This window comes from Cryptomeria japonica, chromosome 11 (genome assembly GCF_030272615.1).
Source record: "Cryptomeria japonica chromosome 11, Sugi_1.0, whole genome shotgun sequence".
Lineage (NCBI taxonomy): Eukaryota > Viridiplantae > Streptophyta > Pinopsida > Cupressales > Cupressaceae > Cryptomeria > Cryptomeria japonica.
In genome coordinates this window covers 160,298,500-160,309,356 of record NC_081415.1, presented here as the reverse complement: position 1 = coordinate 160,309,356, position 10,857 = coordinate 160,298,500, and the positions used below count along the sequence as shown (strand labels likewise).

Here is a 10,857-nt window from a genome sequence, read left to right as displayed (position 1 = left end):
CCAAACTTTGCGTCTCTCCAACTTGTACAGGAAGATGATTGACGGTAGCTCTGTGTCGAAATTATACTCTGAAATCATTCAGACACCAAAACACCAAACCTAACGGAATAATGTATTCTGAAATCATCCACACACCTGAACTAGAATAACGAATTTGGCAAAAAGATCGTTTCAATAAGATGATTTAGGTTAGCTCTATAGCGAAATTATCTCTGAATTTTTTCAGACGTCAAAAATCGAAACAACCCCCATACAATAATTGATTTAGGATTTGCATTGTAAGGTGTGGGATGCGCCAGGCTTCTGCAATACAGAAGCGACGCTGAAATCTCATATCTGGTAGCAAGCTACCATCATATATGAGACTTCCCCCTCAAAAAATTAATTCAATATCGTGTGGTTCGTTGAACCACGTATCAGATATTAGACTGATAAGAACAGATACTACAATCGATCTTAGCCAAAAGGCCGAGAAAGGTATGAATTGAATTGGTATTTCCTTCCCTATTTATCCCACCTTCAAATCTCATGAGTTTCCCCCTGCTACATGTATCTTCAAAGAGGATGCTTTTTTAGTCTTAGTCTATTGGAGAGATGGAAGTGGCTCCAGAGTTTGTGTTTTTTTTCCTTCTGGCTCACGAGTTTTTGTTTTTTCAAAAAAGTATATTTGAGAGTGTTTTTTTTTCTTTTTCTTTTTAACAGTATTGAAGTAGATTTGGCTGTGGAGTTTTTAATATTTTAAGTATTGAAGTAGATTTGGCTGGGGAGTTTTGTAATGTGCCATGAGGAAGAGGAAACCATAGATATAATTGGTATATATGTAGATTACAAATAATAAATTGTGAATTATTTATATATATCAAATTCTTTTGATAAAATTCTCTTGATAATATTAGAAAAATAATAATGATATAAATTTGATAAGTAATATAATTTAAATAATTTGATTTAAAATTGTGATAGATTATATTAAATAATTGAAAATAAATAAGAGGGAAAGTATTTGTAATCTTTAATATTTTTATTTTTATTATTTTATAGCATACTTTTTGAATAATAATTTAAAATTGTTTGTGTTTAGATGTGCTGAAAGTATAACAATGAAATTCAAATTAGGTCTTTGTTTCATAAATGTTTTAGTTGATTTTCATGTCATAATTATCTATAGTAATATGTGAGACATCACTTATTTGCTCATTGTATGTGATTATATTATGTTGGGTGACATTGTAGGAATATCTCTATTTATTTTTTATATTTATATTAAGATTTAAATAAGATTGCTAGATAGTTATTTATCTTTATTTATTTTTATGAGTTATATCTCCATGTACTAGAGTCTTCCTTCCTTGAATATATAAGACTTTTCAAATGGTTTATATACAAATTAAACAAATATTAATACTTAAGGATAATAGTAAATCTTTCATGAGTTGAATATTTTAGTGAATGGAGAAAGCAAAATATTAGAAGTTGAGGATATTAGTCAAATTAAAACTTCAATGCATTAAAGTTTTTAAAAAACTAAAGAAGTTATCAAAGCTTTACCAAGTTAAGGAATAGCAAATATGCTAGTTGATGGATTTATCACACATGATTTCTACTAAGGCTTTGCAATAGATCTAATAAACATGTGTTTGCTAGTAACATACTTCCAAAGAATTCTAACATTAACAACGTGAGCGAGAACTAGGGTTTTCCGCCGCCTACTGAACATGTCGCCTGCTGAATATGCCACCTGTTGTTGCCCTAAGGCCGACTGCTACTGCCGTTGTTCGACCGGTTGCTGCTGCCATCCAGCCTCCTCCACCCAGCCTCCTCTTCGCCCAACTGTTGCATCCCCTGGCGTGGTTGTTCTGTGTGCTACGAATGGGGCCTCTACGGAGGTTTCTGTTCGTGCCTTGGCGGGGTTCCGAGGGGTTCTTTGCCTCTCGCCTCGATTGCTCGTGTACCTGTTGATATTACGGAGGATGGCGAACATCTGGCACCCTCTGATACAGATCGGGTTGCCCGTGGCTTGGGGCCTGTGGCTGTTATCGTGTGCAAACCCTTGGCTTTCAGGGTGTCTGCTGATACTGAAAAGGAGATTATCCACAACTCCTCTGTTTTTGAATCTCATGGTTTGATTTGTAGGTTTTGGGGCTTTTGGCCAAGCCTTCCTCAGCTGCACACTTGGATTTCCCAAAGCTGGGAACCGATCTTAAAAGGTTCAGTTAACATTTTTCCTTCAGCCAAGGGTTTTTTCATTGCTAAATTTGAACATGCAGAGGATAGATCAAAAATTTTATGTATTAATCCTTTCAAATGGGAGGACAAATTTGTTTTGATGGTTAAACCCTGGTTCTCAGGTTTTAACCCATCTATTGATTCATTTAATGAGATTCCTATTTGGGTTAGGCTCCCTAACCTTCCCCTTCATCTATGGATGAATTCTCTACTAGAGGAAGTGGGGGAGGTTGGTTAACATTGATGTTTCTAAAGGGCTTCTAGCTGAGATAGAGATTGAATCTTCCTTGGGATCTTGGGTCCAATCGCTCGACTTTGAGGGTATCCCTTTAGATGTCGAAAGTACTTCTAGATCAAACATGTTGTTGCACGATGTGAAACAGATAAAAAGAAAAAAAATCCGCTTCTTGGTGGAAGGGTGCCTCCTCTGAACACTATTTTGTTAAAAAGAAAAGCTTCTCCCAGGTGGTTGTGTAGGGTCCTCAGGGCGATGGTATTGCGCCTCTGGTTGTTGCCTCTGTTTCTGGTGTAGCTTTGCCTCAGGAGTGTGTGGATGCTTGCAGTGGCATCCCAACTGATCGTTTGAAAAATACTGGATCTTCTTCTTCGGTGGATGACCTTCCAGCTTCCCAGATTATTGCTGGATCTTTGTCTGATTCTCTGATTTCTGTTGTCCCTGCCTCTCTGGATGTTGGCTCTGTTCCTCCTGGTGATGGGAGGTCCTCTATTCTGGACCCATCCTCTTGGCAAAAGGCTGCTGCTAGGGTTGAGGAGGGATGGATTATTGTTAAAAGTAAAAAATCTAAATTGTCCTAGTCCTCTTTTGATATGACCCTTCGATCCCACAAGGGTAGGTCAAATTCTTGATCCATCCTGGTTGGGTTGGGGTTGTTGGTCTTTTGCAATCCACTGGTTTTTGGTGGGGGTCTTTCTTATGTTGTTCCCCTTCTTTTGGTTGGTTGTGCCGAGTCTCTTTTGTGTTTTGTTTCTTTGAGTGGACTTTCAAGTTTATCTTTCAATTCGGGTTGCAGGTCCTTCTAAAACCTGTCTTGTATAGGGTTTCTGGTCCCTTAAAAACTTGTTTTTCCTTAATCAAAAACATGTGTTTTCTAGTGAGTGTATCAGTATGTTGTGTTTTAATAGTGTGCTTGAGTGCCACTTGCATATTGATTTTACTTGACTAGTACAACCCCAAATACAATATAGGCATATTATTCCTTGCTTCATTGCAAACCTTCTTCATCTTGCCACAAGAATGATTAGAATTTTTATAACAAGAATAGTTGGGAAGCATAAACATTGGTTGATGATATCTAAAAATCAACCACAAGAAGAAATCCCAAAACCAACTATAATTAAATCACTAGCTATAAAACTTCCTGAAGTATTTGTATGTATAAAATGAACAATATATATCAATGACACTTGAATCTTTATAAACCATGGATGTTGCTTGTTCTTTAGTTTTTTATTTACACTCTTTTGATGATTGCTTAAGATCTTCAAGTACATATCCAATGCCACTATTATATTTATTTTCATGTTTCTAAATCGCCTCAAGATGTCATTCTCATTATCCAGTTTATTTACCTTGATATCCATTTTTTGCATTAGTTTATATATTAGACCTGTAGTCACATAAATCTGTCCATTTTAATTAAATGAATATTTCGTATTTATTTGATTAAAAATCCACTAACCATCAATTAATTAAATTAATATTTAATTAATTCATCCCCAAACATTCTTCTATTAATTAAATAAATTATTCAATTTATTTTAATTAAATCCAATTCCAATCAATTAAATAAATAAATCAATTTATTTAATTAAAATCCCCCTTTTCCTCTTTTAAATAAATTAACATTTATTTAAATCATTTTAAAACCCCCCCACTTGCATTTTCCTACAAATGCAACTTGCACACATTTTGAAATAAATGAATTTTTATTTTAAATAAAATCCTATTTTCCCTCACCCACCAAATCCACTTGCAAAATCTAATCCCCTTCTAGATTCTTCTAACCCCTTCCTAATTAGCCTAATCCATCCCCTAATTATTGTCACATTCATAAGCAAAATGGAGTCACTTTTCAAATGGCCCAAAGTCTTGGATAACCATTGAAGGTTTTCAACCTTCAACCACCAAAAACCCCAAAGTCTTTGAAAACCATTAAAGGCTTCCAACTTTCAACCACTTAATCCCCAAAGTCTCCAATAACCATTAATGGTTAACTCAAACCCTTCCACATGGTTAAAACATTTGTTTTGACTCAACCTCTACTCAACCCAAGGGTCTCATCAGGTCATTAATGCTTTGACCATGATTATCTCTTAATCATTTGCACAAAGGTTTATCCTTGGATTAACTCCTAATCCAGTGGGTAATCCTAACTTAGACTTGACCCTTAGCCTTTAGATAACCATGAGGTCTTCTCAGGCCTTTAATGCCTCCAACTTCTTCTCTCAACCCAATCCTGTGTTGACACTTGTCACTATTTTATTGGTGCCAATTGTGCACATGGATCCCCAACTTTCAAGCTTGACCCTTGATTAAACCTTTCAATCCTGGCCATCCATTGCTCCATTTTTCCTATAAATAGAGCCCATTCCTTCATAATCCAGATCCTGAAACTTATGTGCATCTAAGCTATAGACATTTTAGAGAGCATTTTAGCATAAACAATCTAATCTTTTGTCTTTTGGTTAAAATATATCATTTTAGCATTAGCATTAGCTTTTTATTTCACATTTAGAGCTATATTACAATCTCAATCCTCCATAAGCATCCATAGTGCAAAAAGCTGCTGAGAGCTACACTATTTTGGAACTTGGAGAGGAGAGGAACAAGGGAGAAGGAGCTAATCTCATGCTAAGAGATAGTTGGAGATGTCTCATTGTCTTTACTTCTTTAGTTAGATTCATTAGCATGTTTTTAGTGTCTCTCTTGGAATGCCTTCATATGTTTGGTTTTTGATTGACTAACTCTAACGTCTTGTGTGTTTTGTGTTGTTTGATCATAAACTAACATTGTGTCATTTAGGAGGGCATCATTTGGTGAACCCGACGTGAATCGAACACGCAACCTTCTGATCATTTTTTTTGAAATTAACATTTTGCTTGTTGAAATTGCCACACAGGTCGCGCTTCGGCGCTATTGAACGCGTTTTAGCGCTATTGCAAAATTTCTTTTAGCGCTATTGACCCTAAGATAGCGCTATTGAAAATGTTTCAGCGCTATTGACAACATGCCAGCGCTATTGTCACAGTTTCAGCGCTATTGACACACTTCCAGCGCCTTTGTCTTCTCGGATTTTTCTCTTCTTTTAGCGCTACCATTTAAATTAGCGCTTCTGCTCACGCAGAATAGCGCTATTGTATGAATCAGCGCTTCTGCAAAAACACAGAATAGCGCTATTGCGACCGAGTGTCGCCCAAATTGACTTGTAACCAAAAAATCAAAATTTAGGCTTGTGGAAGCCCCCCCTTTGAGCATTGATTTAATTAACTTGTTTCTTTTCTTTGTGCAGGTTAACAACACAACAAAAATCACACAAAAAAAATAAAATTCATTTAGTGCTTAAAAAGAACTTAAAAACACAAAAACAGTTTTTCATTGTTTTCTAGTTAGGCCTCATTTTCTTTGGTGCTTAAAATTAACAAACACAAAATTTGATTTCATTGCATCAATTGGGACCTAAAATTTACAATCCACATTTCAAAAATTTGGTGCAAATAAAACTGACAAACCACTTGTTTTTGATTGATTTTTGCAAGCGATTTTTACTTCATGCAAATGTGTTTTCCATTAAGTTGACCAGGATTTCAAATTCTAGAATACAAAAACACATTGCTTTTTGAAGTTAAAAAGAACACCATGACTGTTGGAGCAACATCTCCAAATAGTTAAATCATCTTTGCAAATGCTGGATTAAAAAGAACAAGTGTTTTACGTATCTGGCACGCTTGTGCACAAAAGTCAGTCGAGTGGACCTACTTCTAACACACACTATCCTCTCCCTTGGCTCTCGTGGTCCTAGGTGCAAGAGAAAAGTGTTAGTAACACTCACATTTTATCTTTTTAAGAGAGGCCTGCCAAGGGATCGATACTCTTGGGAACGACCTCGAGCGGTAAATCCTTCGAGCCGCTATAGAAATCAGGTGAGAGCGAAAACTGTAGCCTTGGGTATAGCTGTTCCTACAGTGTAACTGGCCGAAAGGACAAATAGGCCCCACCACCAGTTACAAGGCTCTTAAGTGAGTCACTGCAAAATGAACTTATGTCCAAAAACATCGAACATGACTAAACACCTTTAAGTAGTAGCCCACCTGTTCTATTGATTGAGGATATTTGAGGTATAATTTAGTGCAAGAGCATAGATGGTTTTGCTCCCAAGATACTCACCATACATATTTCCTTGAGTAGAAACATAGCTTTTTGAAAAGTCACTTGTGGCTTGATAAAAGTGGTGACTCCCCCATCATAGGGATCATCTATTTGTTATGCTCGTGTAAGACTTAGTATATCACATCTTTACCTGCCACGGCGGGATTCATAAGGTATGTAGTACCAAAGTCGAAGAAATATCAAGATGTGGGCTAAATTTATCACAACTGGCCATTTGACCTTAGGGATAAAGAGTGTTTGAAGTGTGTTTGTTTTACAGACCTAGTGCGAATTGAACCGACTTCAGGCTTTGGAAATACACCTTAAAATACATCTAAAGGAAGGGTCAAAAACAAGTCCAAGAATTGGGTTGATCTAGACCCATACTCATTTGTGCCTTTGAGGCTACAATTTTGTTTGTGTGCTTGCTTTGTTTTCTTGTCAAAGAAAAATCAGAAAATCAATCCCAGAAACAAAGTATTCATCCAACATCTGTCAACACAACCAAAAATACCAAAAACAAAGTGCAAACAACACAGAGTCACAACTTTTATGACCATTCTTCACATCTTGTGAAAGAAGAAGTGTCATCAGAATATCACCTTGAAAAGGAGACCATTAAGCTCAAAGGCTTTGATCAAAAGGAGGAACTTCTTCTATCTTAATAGACAAATCTTTGTCTCACATAGAATCTTTCTACATCGCATGCGTCTATACCTTCAAGAAAAAACAAACGAATTTGATTCTGAATCATTGAACCGCAGAGCTTTTATGCAATATAGAGCTCTAAGTTATCACAAAAATCAAGGAGGAAAGATTAATCCCAACTTCTTCCCAAACATCTGTATCACCTACAACACAACTCGAGAAGTGCCACCAACGCCTGAAAGGGAAGAGGTAGAGTTTGTTCCATTTGTAACACAAAGTTTTTATTGAAGTTGAAAACAAAACATCCATCATCTTACTCATACATTATCATTCCATCATCAATCCATCCCAAAACTCTCAAAACATTAAGAGGTTCTTGTCCCAAGATTCCTTTTTAGATATTGCTTGAAATCAAACACATCACATCACTTTTTAGATTGTTTCTACATCTAGGATAAGCTCATCCTAAGAGACACATCTACGTAGGTTAAAACTAGTTCATGAGTGAATCCTCTCATTGCTAGGTAGTCAAAATCTGTAACACATCTCAAATTTCTCTACACCTTATCACATCAAATCTTATCAAAACAAAACAAGCAATTCAAAGAAGGAATTTCGGTTACATTTACCTTAAAGTGCTAGAGATCCCCATACAACACAAATCACCAATCATCAATCTTTCATTTCATCACCAACTCATCATCATCTTCAATCAACTTCAAAACAAACTTGCAAACAAAATGGCTCAAACCCGATCACGATCAAGGCAGCGAGAAATAGAAATTGAGGAAGAAGAGAACAACCTCAATGAATTTCAAGAAGCACTTGGAGGAAATGTGAATGATGAAAACCCAAGTACTCCCACTCCTTCAACAATCGAAAGGGTTCAGCATAACCCTCATTTTAACAGATTATTTGATGAAATATTAAGGAGCAATGCGGATGCTCACTTTTTAAGACTCGCTCAAGAAGGAGCCAAACTCCCCTCTGACTTTGATCTTGCCCAATTAAGACAAGCATCAAAAAGACAAAGTCGCCATGAGGAGGAAAGAGGTAGAAATCACATCAGATATAACATCCCTCGAGGTAACCCACCACCTCCTCCTCCAAATGAAATGGAGATGTTGCGGCAACAAGTCGAGAATCTCGCCCAACAACTTCATAGTGGTGTCAAGATTAACCAATTCTCACTTAATGACATCTGTCCCTATCCTTTTGATAGGAATCTTTATATGCCACCCTTTCCACGCGGGTTCGAAACACCCAACTTTGAAAAATATAGAGGAAAGGGGGATCCCCGTGATCATGTCCGAGAATTTCATTCTGCTTGTCTTGAAGTAGCTTATGAGGACACATACCTAATGCGCCTTTTTCCCCAAAGCTTGGGAGGAACAACCACATCATGGTTTTCCCGACTACCAGGTGGCATAAGAACATTTGAGGAACTCATCCAGAAGTTCCTATCTCATTACTCTTATAATATTGAACGCGACATCACCATGGCTGATCTATGCAACATCAAACAAAAACCAGGTGAATTATTCTCAGTATTCCTGCAACGATGGTGCCAAATGTCTAGCAGACGTTCTCTTCAGTTACCTGAACGAGAACTAGTGGAAATTTTCATTTCCAACTTAAACGAAGAAATGGAATTTCACCTGGATGTCAAAGATACAGATTCTTTTAACGATATGATCACCAAGGGTATAAAATGTGAACGGGCACTCATCAAAATCTTTAATGAACCCAAAGATGGTCCTCACCCACGCTTCAATAGCGATAAACCGAACTTCTAGAACAAGAATAAGAATATCGTCAACGATGGAGTTGTGGATGCTCAGACTGTCCAAAATGCACAACCTGTGGTTCGGTTTGCAGGACAAAATCCTCCACATCAAAATAACACAAATGTTCCTCTTAATCAAGGTCGCATCACATCTCATGATGAACCAAGACCTCATCCACAAAAACAAAAACGCACATACACTCCCTTAGGGGAACCCATTGAAACAGTGATGCGACAACTCATTTCTCAGAATTTGATCACTTTACCTAAGCTATCAAACTATGAGCCTCAAGTCAAACCAGCATGGTGGAGAGATATTGAACATTGTGAGTTCCATCAAGGAAGAGGACACAAGACAAGTAATTGTCACCGATTGAAAGATCTCATTCAAGATCTTATTGATCGAGGAGAAATTGAGATTGAAGGACATGATCCAAAAACAACCAATAATGATCATCAGATGTTCAAGAATCCACTTCCATCACAAGATCAAAGAGGTCCTTCCACTTCCCGACGAGGCACTGATACCACTGATTATACGCAGGCTGCGTATAACTACACTGTAAATCATCTGTATGATGCCAGTGAACAAATTGCAACCATAACCTTCAAAAATCCCAACTCCAATTGCAATGTTGTTATGCGTCGCGGCAAAGTTACCATCAAGGCAGCTCCACAGGGCACCACCTCTGTCCCGAAGCAATACAATCTTGTGGAACAATTAGACAAAACCCCTGCGCTTATATCCATTTTGGAGCTTTTGCGTCTATCACCCTCTCATAAAACTATCTTGGATCAAGCACTCCAAGAAGCGTCAGTCCCTACAAACCTGAACACGGACCAATTTCAAGCCATGGTTGAAAATCTAAAGTCATCACCTTGTCTCACTTTTTCCGAAAGTGACAACTCTTCATTCCAACAACCTCATAACGCCTCACTCCACATTGAAGGCTTTGTCAACCAACACAGGATCAAGCGAGTCTTGATCGATAATGGAGCAGGCCTAAACATTTGCACACTACAGTTGGTCACAGCATTGGGATATGCAATAGAATCAGTGGATCCTCGCAAGAAGATCACCATCAAGGCCTATGATGATGCAGAGCGTTCATCCAAAGGAGCTGTGGTACTACCAATCCGAGTGGGCCCTGTGGTAAAGCATATCATTTGTCAGGTTCTGGACCTTCCTCTGCCATATAATCTATTGTTAGGGAGACCTTGGATACATGCCATGCAAGCTGTTCCATCTACCTACCATCAATGTATCAAGTTCCCACATAACGGTACATAGATCACAATCTTGGGCGATGCAAATCCCTTTGCTTTTTGCCATAATATCAGCCATCAACCAGAGATTACTGTTCCTAATAATAGGGAAGCCATTTCCTCCACATCATATGTAAATCCCGCCTCTCTTGCCAGTTCAAACACCCCTATACCCAAGTAAGAAAAGCTTAAGATGAAAGTAGCAAAGGAAGGTCCTGGAGAATACAACTTGAGTCAGCTCTTTTGTGTGGGACAAATGCCCACTTCTCCTAGAACACATGGTAAACCACAACAGTTACTCCAACAACCACTAATCACGCCTGCATGTGCCTTGACGCCTTTCATCCTTGGAAAGAGTCAAGAGGAAGAGACACAAGATGAGGACCTAGCGGAATGGATCTATAAAGATCCCATCACCACTGATAAACCGTGAGTTACACTTCCTATAGAACAGTATGGCAAAGGCCTCCTCATTATGCAAAGAATGGGATATGATGGTCAGAGTGCTTTGGGATATTGCAAACAAGGACAATATGAACCTCTG

General features: G+C 37.8%; 1 non-coding gene across 1 annotated transcript; it reads right to left on the bottom strand.

Annotated features, from left to right (window-relative positions):
• Positions 1 to 285: 285 nt before the first annotated feature.
• Positions 286 to 481, bottom strand: LOC131066107 (U2 spliceosomal RNA). The gene has a single exon (XR_009111616.1). It is a non-coding gene; the product is annotated as a U2 spliceosomal RNA (small nuclear RNA).
• Positions 482 to 10,857: the final 10,376 nt, after the last annotated feature.